Genomic DNA, 17,500 nt, shown 5'->3' with positions numbered 1-17,500 from the left:
CGTCCTGCAAGCCGGCCTGGGGTCCGGGGCGCCCGGGACGGAGGGTCGACCGGGGCCCAGGGAGGCTCTCCCCGGCCTGGACTGGGGTTAGGAAAGCAGGGACTGGGGCCGGGACGGGGCCCGGGGCTTGAGACCCGTCCGGCAGGGCCCGGTGGAGCGGGAATACCCCTCCGTCCTGCAAGCCGGCCGGGGGTCCGGGGCGCCCGGGACGGAGGGTCGACCGGGGCCCAGGGAGGCTCTCCCCGGCCTGGTCTAGGGTTCGCAAAGCCGGGACTGGGGCCGTGACCGGGCCCGGGGCTTGAGCCCCATCCGGCAGGGCCCGGTGGAGCGGGAATACCCCTCCGTCCTGCAAGCCGGCCGGGGGTCCGGGGCGCCCGGGACGGAGGGGCGACCGGGGCCCAGGGAGGCTCTCCCCGGCCTGGACTAGGGTTCGGAAAGCCGGGACTGGGGCCGGGACCGGGCCCGGGACTTGAGCCCCGTCCCGGCAGGGCCCGGTGGAGCGGGAATACCCCTCCGTCCTGCAAGCCGGCCGGGTGTCCGGGGCGCCCGGGACGGAGGGGCGACCGGGGCCCAGGGAGGCTCTCCCCGGCCTGGACTAGGGTTCGGAAAGCCGGGACTGGGGCCGGGACCGGGCCCGGGACTTGAGCCCCGTCCCGGCAGGCCCCGGTGGAGCGGGAATACCCCTCCGTCCTGCAAGCCGGCCGGGTGTCCGGGGCGCCCGGGACGGAGGGTCGACCGGGGCCCAGGGAGGCTCTCCCCGGCCTGGACTAGGGTTCGGAAAGCCGGGACTGGGGCCGGGACCAGGCCCGGGGCTTGAGCCCCGTCCGGCAGGGCCCGGTGGAGCGGGTATACCCCTCCGTCCTGCAAGCCGGCCGGGGGTCCGGGGCGCCCGGGACGGAGGGTCGACCGGGGCCCAGGGAGGCTCTGCCCGGCCTGGACTAGGGTTCAGAAAGCCGAGACTGGGGCCGGGACCGGGCCCGGGGCTTGAGCCCCGTCCGGCAGGGCCCGGTGGAGCGGGAATACCCCTCCGTCCTGCAAGCCGGCCGGGTGTCCGGGGCGCCCGGGACGGAGGGTCGACCGGGGCCCAGGGAGGCTCTCCCCGGCCTGGACTAGGGTTCGGAAAGCCGGGACTGGGGCCGGGACCAGGCCCGGGGCTTGAGCCCCGTCCGGCAGGGCCCGGTGGAGCGGGAATACCCCTCCGTCCTGCAAGCCGGCCGGGGGTCCGGGGCGCCCGGGACGGAGGGTCGACCGGGGCCCAGGGAGGCTCTGCCCGGCCTGGACTAGGGTTCAGAAAGCCGAGACTGGGGCCGGGACCGGGCCCGGGGCTTGAGCCCCGTCCGGCAGGGCCCGGTGGAGCGGGAATACCCCTCCGTCCTGCGAGCCGGCCGGGGGTCCGGGGCGCCTGGGACGGAGGGTCGACCGGGGCCCAGGGAGGCTCTCCCCGGCCTGGACTAGGGTTCAGAAAGCCGGGACTGGGGCCGGGACCGGGCCCGGGGCTTGAGCCCCATCCGGCAGGGCCCAGTGGAGCGGGATTACCCCTCCGTCCTGCGAGCCAGCCGGGGGTCCGGGGCACCCGGGACAGAGGGTCCATCAGGGCCCGGGGAGGCCTGAAGCCCCGGAGCCCCGGAGCCCTGCAGCCCCAGAGCCCTGCAGGCCCGGGGCAGGCAGATTGGCATCATTTGGGTCCCGGTCATCTGGTCGCCCCTCTCGTCCCGGTCATCTGGTCGCCCCTCTCGCCTCGGCCATCTGGTCGCCTGCAATGCTTTCCTATAAAGCGACCAGATGGCCGGACTTCCCTGGAAGTGCAGATGAGGTGCCATTTGCCTCCCGGATCCCAGCCAGGGCTCCAGGAGGTTGGGCACGTTTGCGCCGTGGGTCCCCTCTGTCACCTTGAGTGCATGGATTACAAGAAATGGGGGTAATTTTCCTCCGGATTAGTAGGTGCAAGGGTATGCCCGAACACCCTTCCGGGGCTGGTTGTTCCCTGCTTGGGACCAGATGGGCGATGCCTGGGCAACACCTCCCAGGCATCCGGGGCTCCGTCCTCCGGCCCACAGAGTGGCAAAGTACCCGGGACGGGCTCCATGGGTCCCAGGCCCTGTAACCCTGGAGCCCTGCAGACCTCGAGCCCTGGAGCCCAGCAGCCCCGGAGCTCTGCAGCCCTGGAGCCCTGGAGCCCTGGAGCCCTGGAGCCCTGGAGCCCTGTAGCCCTGCAGCCCCTCGAGCCGTGGAGCCCTGCAGTCCCCGAGCCCTGCAGACCCAGAGACCCAGAGCCCCAGAGCCCCGGAGGCCTGGAGCCTTGGAGCCCCGGAGCTCCCTACAGGCCTGGGGCAGGCAGATTGGTGTCATTTCGGTCCCGTCCATCTGGTCGCCCCTCTCGCCTCGGCCATCTGTTCGCCCGCAATGCTTTCCTATGTAGCGACCAGATGGCCGGACTTCCCTGGAAGTCCCGATGAGGTGCCATTCGCCTCCCGGATCCCAGCGAGGACTCCGGGAGGTCGGGCACTTTTGCGCCCTGGGTCCCCTCTGTTACCTTGTGTGCACGGATTACAAGAAATGGGGGTAATTTTCCTCCGGATTGATAGGGACAAGGTACTCTGGGACCCCTCTCGGCCTAGCGGTGTCCGTTGTGCCTGGGGAGCCTGGCTGGGTTCAAGAGCTCCGGCCGGGGCACCGTCCTGGGTCCTTCCGCGTGGCAGGGTGCCCGGGATGGGTTCCAAGGGGCCCGGGGAAGGCTACCCCTGTGCCTCTGGGCCTTGGGGTCCCCGGGCCCCGGGCCCTGTCCTCCGGCCTGCCGCACTGTCAAAGGCCCGGCACTGGGTTCCGTGGTGCCCGGGGTGCCTCCCCGTGCTTGGCTGGGTTCAGGAGCTCCGTCCTGGGGCCCTCAGTTGCCCCGGGGAGGTTGGCCTCCTTGCCCAGGGGTCCGTCCTGGGTCCTGCCGCGTGGCAGGGTGCCTGGGACGGGGTCCGGAGGACCCGGGGTATGCTTCCCCTGCGCCTCTGGGCCTGGGAGCCCCGGCAGGGTCCAGGGGCCTCGCCGGGCCCCGAGTCGGGTGCTTGGGCCCAGGGCCCCGTCCCTCTGGCCTGCCGCACTGCCAAAGGCCCGGGACTGGGTCCCGTGGTGCCCAGGGAGCCTCCCCTTGCTCCGCTGGGTTTTGGGAGCCCCGTCCGGGGCCCCTGAGAGGGTGGCCCCCATACCGGGGGCTCCGTCCTGGGTCCTGCCGCGCGGCAGGGAGCCCCGGAGCCCTGCAGCCCCTGATCCCTACAGGCCTGGGGCAGGCAGATTGGTGTCATTTCGGCCTTGGCTATCTTGTCGCCCCTCTCGCCTCGCCCGCAATGCTTTCCTATGTAGCGACCAGATGGCCGGACTTCCCTGGAAGTCCGGATGAGGTGCCATTCGCCTCCCGGATCCGAGCGAGGGCTCCGGGAGCTCGCGCACTTTTGCGCCCTGGGTCCCCTCTGTCACCTTGTGTGCACGGATTACAAGAAATATGGGTAATTTTCCTCCGGATTGATAGGGACAAGGTACTCTCGGCCTAGCGGTCCTCAGCCGGCAGCTGGACGGGCCAGGATGTTGCCCCAGCCCAGGGTCTGTTCCTGGGCCTGCCGCGTGGCAGGAAGCCCTGGATGGGGTCCGGGAGGGCCCGGGGAGGCGTCCCCAGCGCCTCCGGTCTCCCAGATGGGGCAGGGGCCCGGGTTGGGTTCCCCTCGTCTCCGGCCTGCCGCACTGCCAAAGCCAGGGACGGGGTTCTGTTGTGCCCGGGGAGCCTCTCCTTGCTTGGCTGGGTCCAGGAGCTCCATCATGAGCACCACAGCTCCATGCCCAAACCCATTCGAACCGCCGCAGTGAAGGGGTTATATGGGCTAACAAAGGCAACATTAGCACACTACAGTGAGAGCACAGGAGGGAGGAAGAGGGCTAGGACAGAGGCTATAGTTGTAAAGTAGTCCAACATGCAGTTGTTGCAAACACTGGATTAGATGGAAGGATAGGCCCAGAGAGAAGGAGAGCGAGGGAGCGGGAGGGAGCGGGAGGGGGAGAGGGGGAGAGGGGGAGAGGGAGTGGGAGCGAGAGAGGAGGAGAGGAGAGAGAGAGAGAGACCGAGACCACACTGGGCTGAGCCAAATTGTCCTTGACAAAGTCTCAAACCAGTGGATGAAAGAAAAAAAAAGCGAACAGCTGAACGGGCTATAAACAATACTTACCCGTTTATTAGCTGGGATGTCAGAACCTGAATGTAAAACAGCACCTAGGTTCTCTATGGCCACCAGTCATGTATAGTATTTAGGACTGCTGAATAAAAAGGTTTGTAACTTGTTTTTTCTTTTAAAGACACAGATTTTTTGACTACACATGGCGACAAGTCTGAATACTCTATGGTCTGGGCTCCTTTCATCACAATCTTATCCTCGGAGTTCCGGGAGCTCACGTGCCCTGCTTGTCTAAGTCTTCTGAAGCGGATACCTGAGAGTCTGGAGGAGACCTAGGGTGGACAACTTCCTCCGAACTTGCTTTTTCCCAGGGGACTAGCATTCTTCTCTTGGGATCACAGGGGTTTGTTTGAACTTACGAGGACTCACTGAGAGAGAGGAGGGGTGGGGAGGGTCTGGGTTCGCATGTTTAGTAACTTGGTTTGTTCTCTTGACTCTCTTTTCGGATTTGTTTAAAAGCAGACTTACCAGCTTCAAACAAGCTATGGTGTGTCCTTCTAGCACGGTCATGTGGTAATAAGTGGTGCTGTAGATCCTTCTTAGGTTACTTTCATGATGCAATATGTTTTCTGCTTGCTCCATGAAGCTGAACGTGACCGGCCCAGGATTGGGTTGTAGGCGACATGCTGTGTTAATTGCCTGTTTAGTTGTCTCATGACCCATACGCTCTGTCTTTTTTAATCTTGGCTCGTGAGGTCGCCAGCCCAGTGGGATGTAGGCCACGACGGACTGTACTTTTTATGTCATGTGTTCTGCCAGTAAAAAACGATTTAATTCTAAAGACTCAGATTTTGAGATTGCTGATGTCAATGAGAAAGTGGCCCTTATTACGATTGTCCACTACTGGTTGAAGTCTTCCAGCCATAGCATTTCCATGAAATTGCAGAAACGTCACTTCAATCATGGTATAGGATTGAATATCTATTAAGGTAATTATTTAGAAATCTGTCCGCCATCGGACAATTTAGACCAATAATTTATTCTATGCACTTTTTGTTTGTAGGTTATACCTCTGTTGCGAAAATTATGTTAAAAGTAAATATTACTGGAGATCACACAGTATTACTAGCAAGCCAAAGATTTGCACTTGGGTTATACGGAAGATTCTCACCATGCTTATCAGCCCTACATTTCTAAACTCTCTCACATACACTGTTCAAAATGGTTTACGCTCGATACTCCGCTGATGCTTTAAATTGACCAAAGAGAGAGAACATTAACGTCAAGGTTGCCATGTGGTATCTGGGGAGAAATGGTACATGACAATAATTGAACAGTATTGGAAATTCATATTCACTTCCCTCAAAGTGCACAGTCATAACAAACAATCTTTCTGAACTTATTGAAATGATGAATTAAATTTTTGATCAAAGGATTTTCAGGTTTTACAGAGCTCAGAAGGATTATTCTACAAATGAAGCTCAAGTCCTTCCATTGGAATTTGCATCTCCGAGTCACGTGCCTCGTTTCTGCGCTCCAAGAACGGCTCGAGACATCTTGTTGCAGAGGCATTAAATGAAAGTGTTTGACATATCCATTGTGCTCCTCATAAAGCTCACAACTTCAATCTCACAGCTTGGCTGCCACATTACTACCCTTCCCCAGTGATCACAAGACCATAGCAGAGACATATTCAGCTGGCTCCCCAGCTTAAGGGCCGCGTTTAAGATGGCATTATTATTTTTAATGAGTTTTTTGAAAAGCGCGTGGCTACCCATAAAACGTGCTTCCCAGTGCTGGTAGGACTCGTGAGAAGATAAACTGTTTAAATAAAAGAAGGGTTTTAGAGTTGCTTTCTGAAACTTAACAAGTTATCACTTGTCCTAATGTGAATCGGTAGAGAGTTCCACAGTTTTAGAACAAGATATGCCCCTACCTCTTACTCTCTTGATTCTGGGAACAGCAAGGACAGACAAGCAGTTTGATCTAAATTTTCGAGTAGAGCTGTAGGGGGTTATGAGATGCAAAAGAATAGGAGGTCCAGACATGTGTTTTAACTTGTGAGCAGTACATAATGCTTTAAGTGCACCAACTGTATTTTGGGTAAACCCAGCAGTACTCAAACCGTGGCAATTTTGATAACTTGCAGCTTGTTTGTGACAGATAGAGGGTCGCCTAAAAAGAGAGTTGCCATAGTCTTAATGAGATGGTATGATGCACTGGACCACTATTACACAGGTTTCCATGGGGAGCCACTTGAGCATTTCCCTCAGCACTCTAAAAAGGACGAAGCACGTAGCAGCAACTTCCTTTGCCTGGGAGGTCTTGCTAACATATTTGCCCAAAGTCGTCCCTAGGCCTTTCACTTCATATTTTTAGGCTTAAGACAGATGGTCGCCATTCAGCTGATAACCTGTTTCAAACAAAGGTGGAGTCTTTCGGATGCGGAGCTTATATTAAGTTACAAGGAGACAATTTGAGTATCGTCTGATAGAGGGAGGATGTACAGATTAAAGAGCGTAGAGCTTAAAGAGGAGCCCTGCAGCACTATGCATTTGAGCTAATGATTTGCTAAGAGAAAGTGCCCTTCACTAACTTGAAAGCTTCTATTTTTCAAAAACAAAACAGTCATTTTAACGTTCTTACGACAATACCAGCTTCTTCCAGTCAATGTCGTAGGATGGAATGGAAGACTGTCGAAATCTGCGCTCAAATCAAGAAGAATGAGCGCATTTGACCAGCCCTAATTCAGGACCTTTTTATGGTCCTCTGTGGATAGCAAGAGTATGGTCTTTGTGTTTAAACCATTTTGAAAACAAGTTTTAGTGGGGTACAGTAGATTAGATTCCCTAAACTCAGTAAGATGGTATATTATAAGTTTTCCCAGGAGTTTAAAGACACTAGGGAGTAAAGAAATGGGTCTATTAGTCCTGCCCCTTGATATACCTCTAACAAAACTGTTGTCCACAGATTTTCATTTTTGATATTTTGTTTATCATTAGAGAAGTATTTTAGCTTGGGTAGGCTTGCTATTCCGGGCAGAATGGTTTTGGAAGATATTTTTAAAAAATAGTTATTGTTTCAGGTTTTCTGTGGATTCAAATTTGCAAACATGATGGAGCAGGTGGTAGTAAAGGATCATTACCTCCTAACAGAGTGTTGCTAACTACAAAATCTGTTGCTAACTACAAAATCTGAGGACTCCAACAAAGAAAAATGTGTCATTTGCAATACTAATCCTAAAGAAAAGTGATCAACTGCAGCTAGACAGAATAGAGTTTAGGATGTTGCAGAAATAAGGCAAGACTAAGTTCACGAAAAGATTGAAACTGATGGGTGTGGAGGATCATTTATTTTATCATTGTAACAACACATGCTGCAAGACGTATACAATCGAAAAAAGTCTGGAAAGAAATTGTCAAGAAATAGCCGAAACCACTGAATCACAACAAGAATTCGAGTCTTCCGAGAAAGCGATGACAACCAAATCCAATGCCCATCCACAAAAGATCGATGGCTACCCCTCATCCACCTCCAAGAAATTATCAGAAATCTGAGGATCTTAAATGTGTTATCTGTGGTTTAACCACAGGAGCCAAAGGAATTGACGAAATAAAGTACAGAGTATGTGAGTCTCAAACGGCAAAGATGTTTTTATCTGCAGCTAGTTTTTTCCAAGACGAAGTTGTCAGCTGAGACGCTGATCTAAACAGTGAGATGAATGTATTTGTGGCAGATTTGTATGCCCCCCCAAACTGCATGCGTGCATACATTCGAAAATATGAATGTACAATGAGTTCCCAACAGCAGCGTAACTTCTAGACTTCATTTGCTTTTTCAAAGAGCGCAGTCAAAACTGAAGTTTTAAAGCCACTCTTGAGTGCTACAGGTTCACAAAGATCAGCGAAATAATGGTCAACATTGATGAAACTGTATTGATCCATGTTAATGAAACTAATATTTTTCAGGTGAGAATGTACAACAACAGAATTTGTATTGGTCAGTCAAACAAAAAGAATGGCCGTATGGTGCTCTCAGCTGATTTGACTCGAAGTTTCTGCTGCCAAAATAAGATCACAAGATACAGTAAAATCATCAGGGACCATTTCAACAAATGTCCTGAAATACTTTGTACTTAATGATACATTTTTTGAAGCCCCAAAGCTAGGCAAATCATAGGTGTTAACAAGAATGCCCGATGTTGTGTTAACTTTTTTTTACATCAGTGTTTAATATTAGCAAAGCAAAACTGTTCCAAACTAAAGGTCTTTATTTCGGAACAGAAGCCCACAACCCGGATGATGGCTTTTAAGATGTAAGTGAAGTGAAGCCGATACCAAGAACGGATAAGCTTATGCTGAGCAAATCTACTGTCTTTTACAAATCCTGTTTTATGAATTACACCACATCAAAAAGAAAAGTCCGGTACACATGAGGACTGTCCACACAATCTAATGCAAGTGCCAAATATAGAGAGCTAATTACTTCAATGAATAGGATTGGTGCATTAGCAAGTTATAATGACCTAGTACAGAGAGGGAACTTGTTAGCAGCTCATGCTGTTAAATCTTGTGAATAAAAGAGGCGCAGTTACCGCCAGCCTTGCTTCTCAGAAGCAAAGACTAAGTACAAAGTGCGTGTTTACGCCCCTCTTGCCGGCTTTCAAAACACATAAATAAAAGACAGCCATTTACAATGCCAATAGCGTAAACTCTCACAAATTCAAGATTCATTGCATTGCAAATGCTTGTTTAAGACTGTACCAATGAAGTAGTTGCTGGTAAAACAAGCTGTGTCAGCTGTAGGCATAATCGTACAAAGCTGCAAACTTATAAACAAACTGCCTTGCCAACGTGTGGAAAATCACTGCAAGCCATCAAAACGTCACAGACTACCAGAAAGTTTCAAAGTGACTGATTATATGGATCTTCTTCTACCTGATGCCCTGGTCCACAAAGCTGATTTAACTGAATTTATCATATTGCTTATTTGGTGTGGACTGAAGGAGGAAGAAAAGCCAGTTCTTCTGTGGGCTGGAATTCATGCTCTGACCTCACAGAATACCACCCCACTGAAAAAGGTTGGGTCTTTACCAGTAATATCATCTCCAGTCACAAATTACGCACAAGTTTTCACAGCTTTAAAAAGAATTTCAAAACGTGCATGCTTAGCTTGAAGACCAGCCTATCCTGCCAATTTTCTGAGATGAAGGTGTTTTCCTTAATATAGCAGACATTTTAATGAGTAATCCAGTAGGATTTGATCATCTTTATACATTGATGGACGTTTTCCACATGACAAAAGATGTGCTGCGGTGTGCAGGAAGCCTCAGTGGATGTGGCATAGATGATGCACTTGAGGAAAAGGTTATATAATATGAACATGAGTGCAGACATTTTTTTTAATCCACCTGAATTTGTACAACGTTGGTTGAGGAATTTTCCATGCACGTTCTGACATTGTACATTATTATTTTTTTCTCTCGCCATCTCCTTGGAAATATACTGAGTTTGTTAGACTAGTTACACTTTGTTAATCATTTGTGCTTCTATGAGATGGAACATCATTCTGGTCTTTTTCCATTCAATTTGCAATTAAGAGATGGCTTGTGATCACTTATCTTGAAAATGTAGTGTGGTTAGCTATTCTTTTCTTTGTATGTATAAGTGGAAGGAAATTTCCAATGGATTAGGGGGAGGGAAGTAAAGTCTGTAGGCAGAGTTGTTTGAAGTATAGTATCAATATGAAAGAAGAATTATTTGTGGTAGTTCATTACCTGCACAGAACAGCTTTTTCCTTTCCCAAATCCCGAATCCTGCCTCGGCATACCCGTGACCCGCCTGCTGGCGCCATAAGATCGCGGAGCGTCGAGCGGGCAGCGGGGAGCTCTTGTACATACCGGCAGTCAGCAGCCAGCCGTGAGGGAAACGGCAATCCCAAATCCCAAATCCTGCCGTGAGGGGAACGGCTCAAGGAGCTCAGGGACTTTATCCCCCGGCTGCCTCGGCACACCCGTGACGCTCCCGCAGCGCCTGCTGGCGCCATAAGATCGCGGAACGTCTCCCGCCTCGCGGGACGCGCGCAGGCGGCAGCCGGGCTAAGCCCGGGACAAGGGCGGGACCATCTAAGGCCAGCATAGGCCAGAAGAGGACGGGCCGGGACACCCCCCCTGGCCGTGCAACAAAAGGAGGTAAAGAACTCTGTTTATTATTCTTAGGCACACTCCGGCCCTCTCCAAGGGAAACCATATTGTGATTTGTGACATTCTTAGACCCTTCCAGGTTGTTTGTTGCTGTTCCCGTGCTAAATTACATCAGGACATGCAAGGGGGTGCGCAAAAATCCAATTCTCAACAGGGACTTAGCCAAGGGGACGCTAGGACCACTATCTAAATAAGGCAACATCGCCCATTGTCCATCAAATAGTGAGAACAGAACGACGACTGTCTACAGATTACACCTTCAGTGAGCGATCTCCCCCACAGACAGTTGCCGTAGTACAAAACTCCATCATTGCTGGAGAACCTCAATTTATGTAAATCTAAGTATGCTGCTGTTGATTCGAGAATCGAGCAACTTAGTGCTTCTATCCGCCCTACAATCATTACAAGTCCCCAGTCTAGTGCATTATCCCAACCAAATGAAAGACTGCTGGGAACTCCCCTTTGCCTACCTGCAAAAGGTAACACGAAATCCTTAATGTCTCCCCAAGAGCCCTCTGGTAAAAGAAAACGGAATGTGGACAAACACACGGGGACCCAAGAAAAAACAGCAAAAACTGAACTTAAGCCCTCCATTGCCTATCACCTTTACCCCTAAAACATGTAAGGATTCCGCGAAAGGGCTAACTTCTGCATCCTCTACCTGGCCAACTCTATTGGCCCAGATACAAACCATGATCAACTCTATGATATCCCCCTTGATAGAAAGAATGAATAATCTAGGGGATAGGATTGCGGGCATAGAGGAAATGACTAAGGCTAACTTGCTACTCTTAAAAAGCATGGCAGGCCCCAACCAAATACAGTCTTTATCCGCCACTGTAGTGCCCTTAACATCTCCACAAAGTAACATTGACCAAAATCAACCAGCAGCCTCACACATGCTACCTTCAAACATCCTGAAAGTATCCGCAAAATCTACAACAGCACAGAGCTCTTCCTCCAGAATTTGGGCTGAATAAAGAACCCATACCCCGTAAAGGGTCACTTCCAAATCTTGAGAATATGTCACGAAAATCTAATCATATACAATTACCACCGGAGGCTGCCCCGTTTGTGTGTGTCCTCTCTGGAGTGCCAGCACTTACAAACTGAAAATCTGAAAGTCAAAAGGACCTAAGAAATAAGGTGGTGTTCTGGCTAACAGAAAATAGACCCCTGCCACCTGATATTGATGGAAGAATACGAAGTGTCAGAAGGGTGGGCTGGCTAGGTCCTCTTCGAAAAGATATACCTGGCGACCTGGTATTAATAAATTTTAGAAATAATAACGTTGTCCCATATCTACAAACCTGGCAGCCACAAATAGGAGATGGCCCTATACACACATGGGAACCATCTGACTTTTATCCCAGAGCATCACTCCTCCCCCATTCAAGACCAAATGAAGAGAGTAACTTTCCGATGGGCAGAAACGGCCCCGGGTTGAGGGGCGATAATATCCTTTGATTTGAAATACTTCGTAACGAATTCAATGAATAGCTGATTTGCTCCAAAGATTTAATGCTATATTAATATAATGTTATTTATTATAAAATGAAATGTAATGGTGTATATATATGTAAAGTTGCTTTTATGATTTTATATTTCAAAATCGAATAAAGCTAATCGAATCACATGGAGTGAAACTCATTATGTTCATTCGTTCGCTACAATGTATGCTCATCAAATCGGAGGCTAAAGAAACATTGTGTTGGAATGCTTTCTGGAACGAGAATGACAAATTAGGTTTTACATATTATAGTTCAGAAGTGAACAAGGCACAGGGTGCACTTCATTCAAAAGACATAATACAAAGTCAGGCCATGTTTAATACACTCAGTTCAAAATCAGAAAATCAAGTTTGTAGAGTTTGTCAAAGAATGTGAAGAAAAATCTGAACTTTGCTAGTACTGGGGAAATGTTTTACTCATGATAGCCCTAGGGAAATGTTTTACTCACGATAGCCCTAGAGAAAAACTTGCTACCTGCTGATTGGGAAAGTGATTGGGAGCTGCATGTGAAGACTGTGGAGTCACTGATTACTGTGCTTCGAAAATTTAATTGCATAACCCACCTGAGATATGGGTACTGGTATTTGGAAAGAGTGAAGAAGCTAGAAGATAATAAACCATACCTTTGCAGAAAATTCATCAAAAGACATTTTGATGTGAAAGACAGAGGGAAGGTTCAATGCTGTGGCTCCAGCCATGAAACTAGAACCGACGATCCAGAAACCACAAAAAGCTCCAAGGGAAGTGTTGGTCAGACACGTAAAAGTAACTGTATTGCTCAATGACAGCTACTTTACAATGAAGTCCTTTCAAAGTGCAATGTTTTCAAGAGATGACAAATTGGAAATTAATGGACTTGTGAAACTCGAGCTTGTGGGAAAGAGAGGGGAACGTTTTAATAAACATGTTGATAGCCATCTTCATTTCATGCAGCAGCAAGGAAAACCCTTTGAAATTATTGTACCTGCACGACTACACAACTTTATGACCAAACAATATATGAATAACGATATAATGACACGTCTCCTAGATGTTCTGGAACATGGATCGAAACTGCATGCAGAACTGAAGCAGAAGAGATTTCTACTGAACAAGAAAAAGCTATTTAACTTAATCACTACAGCTAAACTTCCACGCTTTAATTGATATAGTAAGAGTTTTGTCCAACCAGCCACTACAACACAGGTCACAAAAAACAACTTTCACAAGCACAGATAAGAGTTGGATGTAGCAAAAGAAAGGGGTGAATTTATCAAAGACATTCTGCCGCGTGGTCTTCTTCCAACAAACGCATTATTTGATGGAGATGCTTCAACCAAACTAGTGAAGCACAAGCTCTTACATGAGCTCGAAAAAAGCTCCCTTTTAAAAGAATATTTAGGCGATCAGGGTCTAGCGGAAAGCCGGACTTGACTGTATTTACTATAGTAATGATATTGTTTTTACTTAGTTGCGGAAAGGTTGCAAGTTCATCCTTAGATTTCTTGACCAAGACACTGTCATTAGTTTTGATGTTGAGATCTAATGACCCTGACAATGTATCATAAATCAACCTGACCTTTCCAAGAAAGTAGCTGGCCAGCTGCTTGCAACACAACACTCCTTGGAAGGGGAAGGACCAATTCCTGCAGAGTTGGGTTTAAATTATTATTATTTTTTTTTTTTTTTAAAGAGTTAACAATGTAGTAGATTTCCTTAGAGGGATTAAAGGACTGTCAGATTTTATAGGGAAAGTCATCTAGCCTGGCTCTATGAATGATATACTGTTATTTTTTTCACTGCTTTTTTTTTTTATAAGTTTGCTTACTTGTGTTATCATAATTGTATCTCCATTTCCTTTTGCATCTCTTACACTCTCCAATTCCCTTAGCTCTGGCGTAAACCATTTGACAATGTCCCCATCCCTAGGCTGCTTTCAAAGGAATTAACATCTCTAGCATAGTGCTGCTCCATTCCTTAAGGGTGTCGAGCCTTTTGTGTGTATATAATCACATTCCTTTACCTTTTTGGGGTCTGCTCAAAAAGGTATAGGAAAGTGATTTTATACACAAAAAGGCACACAAATGTTTCACAGTGTGTAGAGTGTCCAACAAAAAAGTATTCCTCGATTAACACAAACAAAGGAGAATAACTTTCTTAAACCACATTGTTTTTATTTATTAAATTCGCCAATTTACTTCATCCTGTCTTTTTAACACAGTTTAAAATGTTAGATATACCAATTGAAGGCACCCAGGTATATCCCGTTAGTTGTAAGGGAATAAATGGCTTCCCTGAAAACTTGATTTGACAGGTGCGCAGTGTAATTTAATCACCGAATCACACAAAAGATCGGGTAGAAATGGGAGGATGCCATCTTTCATTTCAGATCTCTACAGTTAAATATTACTGGCAAATTCTCTATTAAATTATGATGGCCAGAGATCATAAGTGATGAGAGCAATAGGGTAGCTCATAAAATCTTTTGTCTGCTGGGAAAAAGAATATGAAATAGTTTTTACAGTAAAGCGTAACCTCACCTCTTAAGTAGTGTATCATGCAGGGCAAAAACGAGCTCTTTATAATGAATTTTCAGGCGTTTTGTACTGCCTTCTACCATTAGAAAGGGCACCACAGCACTTTCTTACTCTGGGTAATTTAGGAGATGTGCATGATTGATGCCCAAGTACGATAGCTGTGAGAAATGTTTTATCGCCACGGAGGATACATTGATGTTTTTTGGCACTTACGTATTGACTGTATAGGTAAATACTTCACAATGAAGATGCTATGCTTCTTATCTATGGTGTACTAGAAGTTGTAGGGTTTGGTTCCTGAATTAGTGTTACACGTAATGAAAATAAATGTGGACCTGACCTTAAATATCAGGTAGGCAAAATGGTATCATGGCACGCATATCCAGAGCAGACGCGGGAAGGGCAGAATAAGGCCAACAAGAACTAGCAGAGGGAATGGAGAGTCAACTGAAGACTTGGCATAGGAGGATGGGTTTTAGCTATTAACGAGAGACAAATTATGTGACACTGTAGAAGTTTGAAGCACCCTGCCTCAAAGCAGTCCCACTAAGAAAAACATTGGATCTGCTGGACACACATGCAACAACCGTCGCATTTTACGTCTACGTGTCCAAGGGAGATAAGGTAGTGAAAAAGGTGCGGGGATACCACAATTTGGCAACAAACATCAGCAAGAAGTCGCGGTAAAGGGCCCAATAAGCTGGATACTGAAACTGGTCTTAGCTGTGTATTTATCATAAGATCAACCAACACCTGAAATGTAAATACTATCTTGCTCACATTCACCTTGATAGACGCATGATTATTTTGCAATTTTATACTACACACCCCAAACCGGAAGTGGGAAGCAGAGCTGTTTGCACCTTTCACCTGTGGAGGATCTATGTAATCAAGAGAAAAATATATTCACAACGAGGTAGGAAAAAGCTACACCTTTGCACATTGTGCACACGGTTCAAGGCTGTGCTGGGAGCTCAACACATGCATGCAACCAAGCACACACAATGTATTTAGACTAGGTAAATAAAAGCACCTGGTAGAAGTGGGATAAACAAATTCGAAGACTTGTAATTGGTACTGTCGTATGTGTGTGGCATCTATCAGAAATGAAGAGCAGCACCCTAACCAGCAGCCATCTGGAGCAAACTCCTGGATGTTCAAGAAACCCTCACAAAATGTTTCAAAATCACATTATGAAATCGGAAAGGGTAGTATGAATACTCGATCCCATAACAAAAAGACAACTAAGTCAAAATCCATTAACTTCTTCTGTGGGTGTCAAGATTACGATTCAAAAATGACAAAAAGATCAGGTAGGTATACAAATGGCACAAGTCGGTCTTAATAGGAAGTTCAATTTTAACGAAGCCTTATCATTTAGCTCACTTTGAAAAAGTAAAAATGTTCTAGCCAAAATGTAGGTAGCAGACAATTTGCTAATTTTGAAACAAAGCAATGATCTTTCAACCATTAACTTACCAAGACAGTGTGCTTATGAATACACATGAGGATTGCCTGTTGTCAATTAGGATGGGAGGCGGTCTGCAGTTCCTATAAACCAATACACACCAAACCAGTGCCTTTTATGGATTACAAAGGAAGCTGACAACATTGGTCACGATTTGGATATGATTTAGAGAAGCTGGAGATCTTTAAGCTGGAAACAATGGATATATGTAGTTTAATAAAAAGTCATGCATTAAGGGCACATACATCCCAAGAAGGCCTTGAAAGGTTATCAGAGGCAGAAGATCCAGTTTATTTTAATTTTGTTTATTGCAGACGACCTTGGAGTATTCATCTTGCCACCACATTACGTGGTGGCATTATGTGTCTAGAGATGTAGATTTATATGGATTTAAAAAAACAAAAGAAACGCTTTGTAACACTGAACAATCATTCACTGAGCTCAGGCATTCAATAGATGAAAGAGGAACGAGGTAAAAAAAAATCTAAATTCTAAGAGCAGACCGTACAAGAGCCAAGGATGCTACAATGAAAAACCCCCTTGTCCCCGAAGGTACCCACCAACCACAGGCCACAGCTTACTATACGACCAACAGAAGATGTTTTTCCCTAGACTCAGTAGAAAACGTGGGTCAGTAACAAATTGTACATGAAGTAATGGTCTGGGCAAACACTCAAATCCGATGCAAACGTGATATTCCAGCTTTACAGAATAGGCAGGGGTAAAGCAGAAACTATGTGTAGTCTGGGGATCAGGAACATGTATTGGGAAGGGGAGATGGGAGGGTTAAGCAGTCGTTATCCGCTGTCAAATTCTATATGATTTCACAAATTTTACAAACCAAAATTCACACTGATTAAAAAAACGAGTCTTTTAAAAAAAATGAGCAGGATCAATTAGACATTCTGAAACACCCACTGCTAACATCTCACGTCTACTATGCGCAAGAAAACACTGATCCGGCGAACAACGGATGGGTTCCAATGCTTCATTAAATTCTAATTCCAACCCATGGGGCCATAACATTTCCCGCAGAAAAGCAAAATAAAGGTGTCAAACGAGCCATCGGCTGTGTGACAAGTGGAAGGGTGGGGCAAGGGAAATTTACATGGCCGAGTGGAAGGTTGGAGAAGCTGCGATTACCTTGGCTGAAGTAATTTGAGCAGTGTACCGTATGGGTTCTCAAGTGCTAAGCCCTCATTTTATAAAAGCTTTCATTAATTAGCTCTCAAGGAAAACTAGAATGGAGGCTGTAATACTCCTCTCTTGCAATCACGGTGTATATTCTGCAGATCTTTATACATCCAGTGAATTTACGTGTAATGAGCCATATTATACGCAACTTCACATGTAATGCATGCATTACATAGACCTTTATGCTAGCTCTTCCAAGACATTAGGCAGGCTTAGATTTTTGATTGCCCACTAGAGAAGGAAAACCATTTATCTTCTTTGTAAGTGGTGTGTGGGTTGAGCTTCCTCCTCCACAGTAACACTGCAGATCCTGAACACCACTGCATACCAGATCACAGTGCAGCGTTTTCAGTCTACCTTTCCCTTGTTTATTAAAACATTGATTCTTCTACTGTCATGGTGGGCTATGTGCATCGGTCATCATATGCATTCAGATCAACGGTGCAGGCTCAATCTAA

At 47.7% G+C, this 17,500-nt stretch overlaps 1 protein-coding gene across 4 annotated transcripts in view; it reads right to left on the bottom strand.

The window, feature by feature from the left end:
• The window catches only part of APP (amyloid beta precursor protein), a 484,182-nt gene that overhangs the window by 368,956 nt on the left and 97,726 nt on the right, over nt 1-17,500 (bottom strand). The window lies entirely within an intron of this gene.

The sequence above is a fragment of the Lissotriton vulgaris genome, chromosome 8 (genome assembly GCF_964263255.1).
Source record: "Lissotriton vulgaris chromosome 8, aLisVul1.2, whole genome shotgun sequence".
NCBI lineage: Eukaryota > Metazoa > Chordata > Amphibia > Caudata > Salamandridae > Lissotriton > Lissotriton vulgaris.
Note: the sequence above shows the minus strand (reverse complement) of the source record. Positions and strands in the feature narration are given on the sequence as shown.